Genomic DNA, 9,652 nt, shown 5'->3' on the forward strand with positions numbered 1-9,652 from the left:
TGACCCATTCCCACTTTTAAAAATTATGGGGGATCCCAAACCAGGTTTCGTTTGTATGTGTTTTATTTAGCAATATTTATCATATTTCTATTTCAATAGTTTGATCTCTATTTAATCTCTCTTCATTTAGTCTTTTTAGTCTTTAAATAAGGGCTAAACTTAAGAGAGATTAAATGCTCTTAATTTTAATAATTTTATATTATCTTTTCATTATTTTGCAAGTTACCCAGAATTGCTTCAACAATCAAATGTGTGGCATATAAATTTAATAAATAAATACATAATAAATATATATGTACTACTAAAACTCTAATGTCTGTAACCTTTAACTGACAAAAAAAAAAAAATGCATCATAGGGCAAAATTATTTCAACCAAGATATAATTAATAGGTCTACCTATGGAATTCATCCAAAATCCAGGGCCTGCAATTCCCATGGAATTAAAAATTGGGCAATTTTAAAAAAATATTTAATAACACAAATAATCACAAACTGTTTTATGATAATAAGAAAAGCTATAAAACATTTTCTGTGGTCAACTTCTGATGTTTGATTGTGCTATACAGTTCGACATGGGCTACTTTCAAGGTACAGTAATCTCTGAGTATCTCCTGAATTTTTAAGAACTTTCCTAGTAATTAGAAGCTCTGCCATTATTGAAGGCATTGAGCAATCTAGTATGGAAATGTCTCTGAAATGAGGACCCAAGGGGTTTTAGGTTGTCTAGTTAAAAACTAAAAGTGATGCATTCACTGCCACTACTGCTTCTCATGATCGTTTGATGAGATTTTAAAATTGTATTATTCTTCAACATAGACTGGCAAATAATTCTGATTTTTGCATACCCCTGAGAAGATGTTGGGGACAGCCATGGGGTCCTTGGAGCACATTTTGAGCTACACTGCCAATGTACTAGAGCCGAATATATGTTAAAAATAAAGACTTAATACTTTGGCTTGAATTTGTTTGAATTATTTCATAATGTGTAGGTAGTTATTTCCCCATTTTTGAAAAACAATGCACAATACAACAAATATACAGAATATTCAACTATGACATGACAATTGCAATACCCTATTACATTATATGATACAGTATGAAAAGACATTGTGAGCTTATGCATCTGACGAAGTGAGGCACATCTCATGAACTCTCATAAAACGTGTTAGTTGGAAAAAGGTGCTACTAGACTCTTTCTGAACTCTGAGCACCGAGACCTTCGTGAATTTGTGAAAGTTTCATTTCTCCATTGACAAGAATTCTACCCCACAAGGCCTGACTGTGAGCAGGTAGTAGGTCTTCCAAGAGGAAAGATGGCTTGACAACTTTGAAGCTACCCTTTACAGGAATTGCTCAGATAATGCCCCAACAAATGTACCCATTAGGAAGTTAAGAATATGGATGCAGGCAAGTGTGTGCAAGTAATTTATTTTATCTCCCTTTGCATGGAATGTTACTTCTTCAAGACTTGCACTGGCTTGAGGCAGAGCAGTGACTTTTTTGCTCTTTGTTCTTTGCAGTGAGGCTGGCACAGTCACGATAATCGTGGACCATCTTCAAACTGCTCTGGAGAGTAGAACCTCCTTTAGAAGTGACACAGGAATAGAACAGTCATTTTTAACCTCGGTGACTTTAAGATGCGTGGATTTCTTTTAATTTGAAATACGTAAACTAGTGTAAAGTAAAATCAGATCTGGAGATTAGCGAAGCTGTACAGAAGATTTATTGGGAAGGAATCTTCAAAATGCTCTGTTCATTCCCACTGGCCATATTATTCATTCTGTCTGGTAAAGATGCATAATTAGCCAGTTTAGATGCCCGTTTTCTAATTCATATTAGCAGGAGAGAAGATAAACTCCGATCATTAATGGCTAACCTGAAAATAAGCTGTGTTGGAAAGAAAAATACTTTTCTAAAGAAAGAGAAAATATGTAGAAAAATTATCTGTATTATTGTTTAGATCATTTAGTCATTTTTATATTAACTATCTTAGAGATCATCCAGGGTCAAAAGGTGGGGAAGAAATTACCCAATAAAGTATGCTACATTGGTGTTCAATTGCCAGTTTCTTTGAGAGGCTGGGATATACAGAGAAAGCATAGTTACAAAAGATAAATCAAATCAATTAAGGGAAATAAATTGTTTTTTTATGGACAAAATTGAGCCAATCTAAATTCTGCCCCATTGATTTGTGCAGAATCTCTTTCAGTTTTCCTATCTAGAAAGTTACTCACTATTATACCAATTTGCACATTTATTTAAAACATTTATATAACCGCCCATCTTATAACCAACTCTGGGTGGCTCCCAATTCAAAGTAAAAACAACATAAAAAGCATAATAAAACTATAAAACTAAGCACATTAAAAACATTAAAACAAAAATCTGGCACCGAGTCATACAGTCTTCTATCCCTGCACCTCAGGGAAAAGCCAGTTTTAAAAAGCATTATGGGAGGCTAGGAGGGTAGACAAACATCAGAGAGAAGTGTGTTCCATAAGGCAGGGGGCTGCCATAGGAAAGGCTGCCATAGCTCCCATCAGATGGCAATATTTAGGGGAAGGGACTAGGAGTGTGCCCACCCTATCTGATCTGGTAGGACAGGTAGATCAGTGGTGGGTTTCAAAATTTTTTACTACCAGTTCTCCAAACTACTTAAAATTTCTGCTAGCGGTTCTCCAGAACTGGTCAGAACCTGCTGAAACCCACCTCTGAGGTAATGTCCTTAGGGAAAGGGGTCTTGAAGATAACCTGGTCCTGTGCCTGTTAGGGCTTTAAAGGTGATAACTAGCACCTTGTATTGCACCCAAAATGAAACTAGAAGCCAGTCTGCACAACAGAAGTGTTCCATGGGCAAATCTAGGGCCCACCATTACTGTGTGTGTGGAGCTCCATTTTGGACCAGTTGAAGTTTAGGAGTGGTCTTCAACGGCCATGTGGAGTGCATTGCAGTAATCCAAATGTGAGGTGACTAAAGTAGAAGTGATTGTGAGCAAGGCCGCCAGGTCCAGAAAAGGGCACAAGTGGCACATTAGATGAATTTGTACAAACCCCACCAACATCCAGCCTGGACTGATGGGGTAGTATATTTTAAATTTTTTAAAAATTTTTAAAAACTTTATATATTTTTTGTGTATATTTGTTGATTTTAATAGTTGTTGGTCGATTGTTGTGTGAACCGCCCTGAGTCCTTGGAGATAGGGCGGCATACAAATTTTATAAATAAACAAACAAACAAACAAACAAACAAACAAACAAACAAACAAACATCCAGCCAGAGCCGCCACTTGCTACTTGGGCAGGACTTGTGAGTCAGGAGGAGGAGCTCAGGGGGAAGTGCCATCCTGTCCAGGTGAAGTATTTTGTGCAATAATCTTTTGTTTCAATGTTACATTTACTTTTATGCCTGATTTCTTTATTGATTAAACCTATCCCCTGTATTTCCACTACAAAGAGAAGACCAAATATAAAATCATAATCAAAATAGAAAAGCCAATCAATTGAAAACCTTGCAAAGATGATATTTTCAAATAATTTGCCCTGTAGCAAAAAACTGAAGAGTTCCCTACAAAAAAGGAGGAGGGAAGCTGATGCACTCCTGCATAACAAGTCACTAGGCAGCTCGAAATAAAAAATCCCAGTTTGTCTTTCTTGCTATAGATATAGAATAAAACAGAAACTAGGGGTTTATTTTATCCTAAAGATTTCTAAGAAGAAATTGGACAACCATATTCTGAAATGGTATACTATAGGTTGAGCCTCTAAGGTTCCTTTCCAACTCCACTATTCTGTTCAGTTTATAATGCCACTGAGATCTAATAGGAGAGGTGCATTTTCCATTTCTAAGTTCCATCTATGAAGAATTAACGAGATTTCCATCCTGTGCCTAGATCAGAACTCCCAACCGGAAGGAATCTACACATTCTACTTCAGAATACAGACTAAAAAAGTTGGAAGGCACCTTGTAGGTTCAGTAGTCCAACCTCCTGCTCAAGTAGGAGACCCTATACCACTGATGGCAAACCTTTTTGGCACGGAGTGCCCAAACACATGCCAGAGCACTGGAAACCCAACAACCAACTGGCCAGTGTGCATGCGTGCCTCGGAAACCTGACGACCAGTTGGCTGAGCTGGGGCAATGGTGCGTGTGCCAACAGAGGGGGCTCTGCATGCCACCTCTGGCACATGTGCCATAGGTTTGCCATCACGGCCCTATACCATTTGTGACAAGTGGCTGTCCAGTCTCTTCTTAAATGTCTCCAGTGATGGAGCACCCACAACTTTTGAAGGCAAGCTGTACACCCAGATCCCTCAACCATTGCTCTGTCTTCTTGAGGAGAAGGTGCATTACTACTTCCTTCAGGGAAAGCCTCATCATCCTCTTCCTCACTAATACATTCAACACCCAGTAGTTTCTGTCTGGCTGCATATACAGCATAAGACAGAGGAGCCCATTTGCTGTCTCGGGTATTACACACTTGAAAGCAACCCAGAGGAGCATGCACAACACAATTTATTGTGGAATGCAGATGCAAAAACCTTCTGACCTCTCCAGATTTTGTCTATAATGGATCTGACACAATTATTATGTACTCCAAGTACCAGAAAGTTTTTGGCCGAACATGTTTCGGTGCCATGTCACTGGGAAAAACAAATCTAAACCTGCAGAGACAGAATTAATAACATTTGCATGTTCAGCATTGTGGAGAGCTACAGCTACCTCTATCCCTGGTAGAACCCAATATCATCATCTAACACCAATCCTGAACCACATTTTAATTTTGAACACAGCTTAACCTTTTACCCTTATTCTTTGGACACTTTTAAGAAACGTTTTTGCTTCTTCACCCATCTCATGTTCATAACAGCTTTCCTAATTAAGAGGTGCAGAGCACTCAAAACCTTGAATGCCCTTTTTGTGTCATTTTGATTTGCCCCAATAAAATTAGCAGTGGATTTCAGGTATAGCATAAGGCTAACAGAGCTCTCTTGACTTTCGAATGGTTTGGAGTAACTGTACTTTTCCTATATGACTACAATGCATTAGTTTCCTTTGCACAAACAGGCTCTTTATGAGAATCAGCACACTCTTGTCACTCAAGGCACAAATGATGAAGCTCAAATTATCTTACTTCAGGCACATTATGTGAAGAAGGCACCGATGCTGGGAACAGTGGAAGGAAAGAGAAGAGGGAACGAGCAGCAACATGGATGGACTCAGGGACAGTGGCACTATTGGAAGACTTGAAGACCTGGCTGGAGACAGATTGTCCTGGAGAAAATCTTATCTATGTCTGCAATAGTGGTGAATATCTGTAGCTTGGGTGTAGGATGAAAGTGAAGGTTCGTTCTCCGAGCTTGTGGGTTAGTTCCTGAACATTTCATTACCAGGCTAGATAACATCTACATCATCTTCCCCAAAACTCTGCTGAAGATGTTACCTAGTCTGGTAACAAAACATTTGGAAACCAACCCACAAGCTCAGAGAACGAATCTTCACTCTCATCTTATCTGCGTGTTTGCTAACACTTGATGCAAACTTGATTCCATATAATCAATAAATTATGTTTGATAAAATATTGTCAACAATAAACATGTGGATGTCAAAGCGCCCACACAATAAATATACACAATAGAGAGCAGTCCTGTTTCTACATTTCAGATCTGTCCTCTGACTGAGCTGGATTTCTAAGAAAGTGGAAAGTTGAAACCAGCTGAATTGTTGTGTTAAGTAGAACATAGAATAACAAGAGTTGGAAGGGACTTTGGAGGTCATCTAGTCCAACCTCCTGCTTCAGCAGCACACACTATACCATTTCAGACAAATGACTGTCCGCTCTCTTCTTGAAAACCTCCAATGATGGGGCACCCACATCTGAAGGCAAGCCCTTCCACTGGTTGATTGTTCTCACTGTTAGAAAATTTCTCCTTATTCTTTGTTGCTTCTCTCCTTGATTAGTTTCCATCTATTGTTTCTTGTCCTGCCCTCAGGTGCTTTGGAAAATAGTTTGCCCCCCCCTTCTTTGTGGTAGCCCTCAAATATAGAAACGCTGCTATCATATCTTCCCTAATCTTCCTTTTCACTAGACATACCCAATTCCTGCAACCGTTCTTCATAAGTTTTAGCCTTTAATCATCTTTGTTGCTCTTTTCTGCACTCTTTCCAGAGTTTCAACATGTTTTTTTATATTGTAGTGACCAAGACTGGATGCAGTATTCCAAGCGTGGTCTTACTAAGGCTTTGTAAAGCGGTGCGAATACTCCACACAAGATCTTGATTCTATACGTAGCTCCTTTCTCCCTCCACGGCTCGTGTTTAATGATCTTTTGAGGGAAAAGCAGAGAGGAAAGGGGAAAGAGAGGGGAGGAAAAACGTGTAAAAGTCAAAGGACCAAGAAGTACACGAAGCAGTGGGGAGACAACACCCCTCCCCGCTTTTCCTTTCTTGCTTCGCTTGCAAGCGTCGGAGCTCGGCTCGGAAATGTTGCCTGCCGTTCCGCCAAATCCGGGCTCCGCGTTTTCCCGCCAGCCCAAGCCCTTCCCAGCGAGGTGGGTGTTCTCAGCGCGTTTGTTATGACTTGGAAGCCGATAATGGCAGATCTTACAGACAGCTCCATTCCTCCCGCCGCGCGGCTTCGTCGGAGAGGAGTTGCGCGCGCCCGCCCGCCTCGGACTCAAGGGGCGGCGGCGTGGGGGGCGGGGGCGGCGTTTGAGTCTCTTCTCGCCCCCGCCGCTATCAAACACGACAAAGCTAACTTGGAACTGGACTCAGCGCCGGAGCGTTAATGCTCGCCGGTGGTCGGGGACTATGAATCCTGGAAAGCACTGCTGGCTGTTGCGATGTGCAAACCAAAGTGGGAGAAAAGTTGAGGAGGAGGGTACTGTACTCCTACAACAACCCCCTAGCTACTAAAGTTCCCAGACGGCGAGGTCGTGAAGACTTAAGGAGGGATGCAAGCAGGATGCATCATCCATCCCCCTCCCCCCCCCCGCCCCTGCTGAATTGGAATCGAGATGCATCAAAGTGATTTTTCGAGAAAATAGATTTATGTCACTCCTCAGCTTGTACACAAAAGAGATTGCCTCGGGAAGGTAGCAGGGTTTCTAAGCCTAGGCAGATGTCTTCAGTTTGGGCAGTAAGCAAGCCACCCACACAGTCAACTTGGGTAACCTAAAGAGGGAACCCAGAGCTTCAGCTTCAGAGCTGAGGAAGCTTTTTGGATGAGAAGCGAGAATGTCTTCAAAGAAAAACAAGAAAGAAATCCAGTTGCCTCTTGAAAAAGCACCTTTGGGATGACTGAGAATCTCCATAGAGAGAATGTTAGATAGGCCTCTCAGAAAAAGAATTGCGGTCATTGAAGTCCCTCCAAAAATACTTGTGTAACAATGGCAACAATTTAAAAACAAATGCTGCTTTACGATTTCTTTACCCATGCTGGAAGACAAGTCATTAGGATCACTCCCACGTTGGGAAAAAAAAAAAAACTAGACCTAAGAAGGACTTGCCAAAGGCAGAGCTTTTTGACTGCTGTAATTCAGGCTCTTTCCCATCTCAGTGTAGCTTTGGAGAGGAACGTTGGCTCTGTGGGGCAGACTGATTCTGGCATTTCCAATTCAAAGGATCAGGCAGCAGGTGATGGAAAAGACTTTCTTCTTGAGATGCGGTAGTTGACAATCCCAGTCAGAGTGGAGACGGCTGGGTTAGGTGTCCAAATAGGCCGACTTGGCATACGCCTGTTTTTCCACATGTTCCTGTTTTTCAATTCGCCAGTCTTCACTCAGAAGGGCATCCCAGGATCCTTTGAAAGGCGCTAAGGAATGCTGTGGTGTGACTTCAGAAGAGCATATCTTCACCATCCCTCTCCAGTCAGAGAATGCCAAGCCCCTGCTTATATGCAGCCAGGCCAATGGTCAACTTGAACGGGTACAGAAAATATAGCAGGGTTTGGGAATAACATCACAAGCATCCACATTCTTCCTTTTTTTTCCCCCACCTTTTTTTTTTTTTTTAAGTTGGACAGTATTTTCCAAATGGGGCCTAGAAAGGTTGCTAGAATGAGTAGGCCAGGTTTGGGGTTGATATTTAAATGATCCGGCAGGTTCCTGCCTGCCATCTATTTGAAAGGGATTCCTTGTTCCTTGAATATGGAGGGCAGTTGCCCTGCAGGGAGCAGTAATCTGTACGTGAGTCGTTGACGTTATAGAAGTGTTGCTTTTGGTAAAGGAGCAGTGTAACGAAGATGCAAGAAGCTGATAGTAAATGGATATGCTTAGAAAAAAGATGTATTTTTATTTATTGAGTTTCAAAGTCCACTGAATCAGCCAGAGATTTTTATTTTATTTTATTTTTTATTTTGGGAAGATGGAAGAAGATAGAGACCAAATTCTTTTGGATATCCCTTTTTTAAAAGAGGAAAACCCACAAAAATGAGTAACAGATAAGTAATGCTGACTCCCAATCTTTCCTTATCCCCCTCTCCATTCCTGTAGTAAGATAGGATGAGAGAGAGCAACAAAGCTGCTCCTGATTGAAATTTAATAATCAGAACTAGAATGCTGATATCCTCTTTTCTTTTCCTTTGTTACCCTCTCTGTTTCTGAAAGATCTGGGATAGAGACAAGCTGGTTAAGGACAGCCTGAGGCCAGGTTGAAGTTGAGGTCATCCAGGGAGAAGGAATTGGCCATTCTAACCTCAATAGACAGAAGGCCTTAATCTTGGCTCTCCACTCCTCCCAATCTGAAAAATAAGAAATTTTCCAAAGCATTTTCCTCTTTCTAATCTAAATAGCGCCCAAGGACCTGGGTTTAAGATGGATTTCAGCAGATTCATGCATAACAGGTGTTTGGGACCAAAGTGTGAGAGAATTAAAGAAGCCGAAGAACAAAACATCTGGAAAGCATCTTGCCCACCGTTGATCTAAACTCAAATAATGAAGGAAGGCGTATTTGTGCTTCCTTGCATGTGTTATCCAGAAGGTAGTAGGCTGAAACTGAAACCCAAAGAAACCCAGATAACTTTCTGTGAGAGGGCCATCTAGGCTATTGTGAAGGTCACATTGGAATGGTGTAGTGTGACCTTAAGAGAGCACGTCCTTACTTTACCTTTCAAATCTTGAAACTCTTCCTGTACAGTCAGGGCATCGGTGAAGGTGAATGGGTTAGAGTCCATTCAGACTGAGGTGATAGCTAGCCATAAAAGAATATGGCCTTTAACCCCAGCTTAAAGTCTGTAGCCTAGAACTCTAATTCTGTACTTCTGATAGGCCAGTCTGCTTTGCCATAGTTAGAATGTCCAGATCTGCCGTGCAAAAATCTGGGCAACTTCTCAATGGCAGCAAAGAGATAAAAAGAATATTCTCTGTTATCCTTTAATGGCCATACAGATGTGATTGCCTCACTTTAGCCTTTGACACCCCCAAATTAATTTGTGTGTGCAACTGAACAGCAGACATACTTGAGTAGACATGAAAGACAAAGCTTTTTAACGCTAATAGTCTTCTTAATCTTGGCACCCTGTAGGTATGTGGTATCAGGGTTCCGAGTACCATCCCCAGTGAAAGAAGACTGAGGCTAGAAGTTCCTCAAAGTTCCATTTTATTAGAAATGTCATATTGGCACCTCTGGGAAAACCCAAATCTGAAAGCTTCCAG

The sequence above is a fragment of the Pituophis catenifer genome, unplaced genomic scaffold, assembly GCF_029215685.1.
Source record: "Pituophis catenifer annectens isolate HBS135680 unplaced genomic scaffold, rPitCat1.0.hap2 SCAF_2, whole genome shotgun sequence".
Lineage (NCBI taxonomy): Eukaryota > Metazoa > Chordata > Lepidosauria > Squamata > Colubridae > Pituophis > Pituophis catenifer.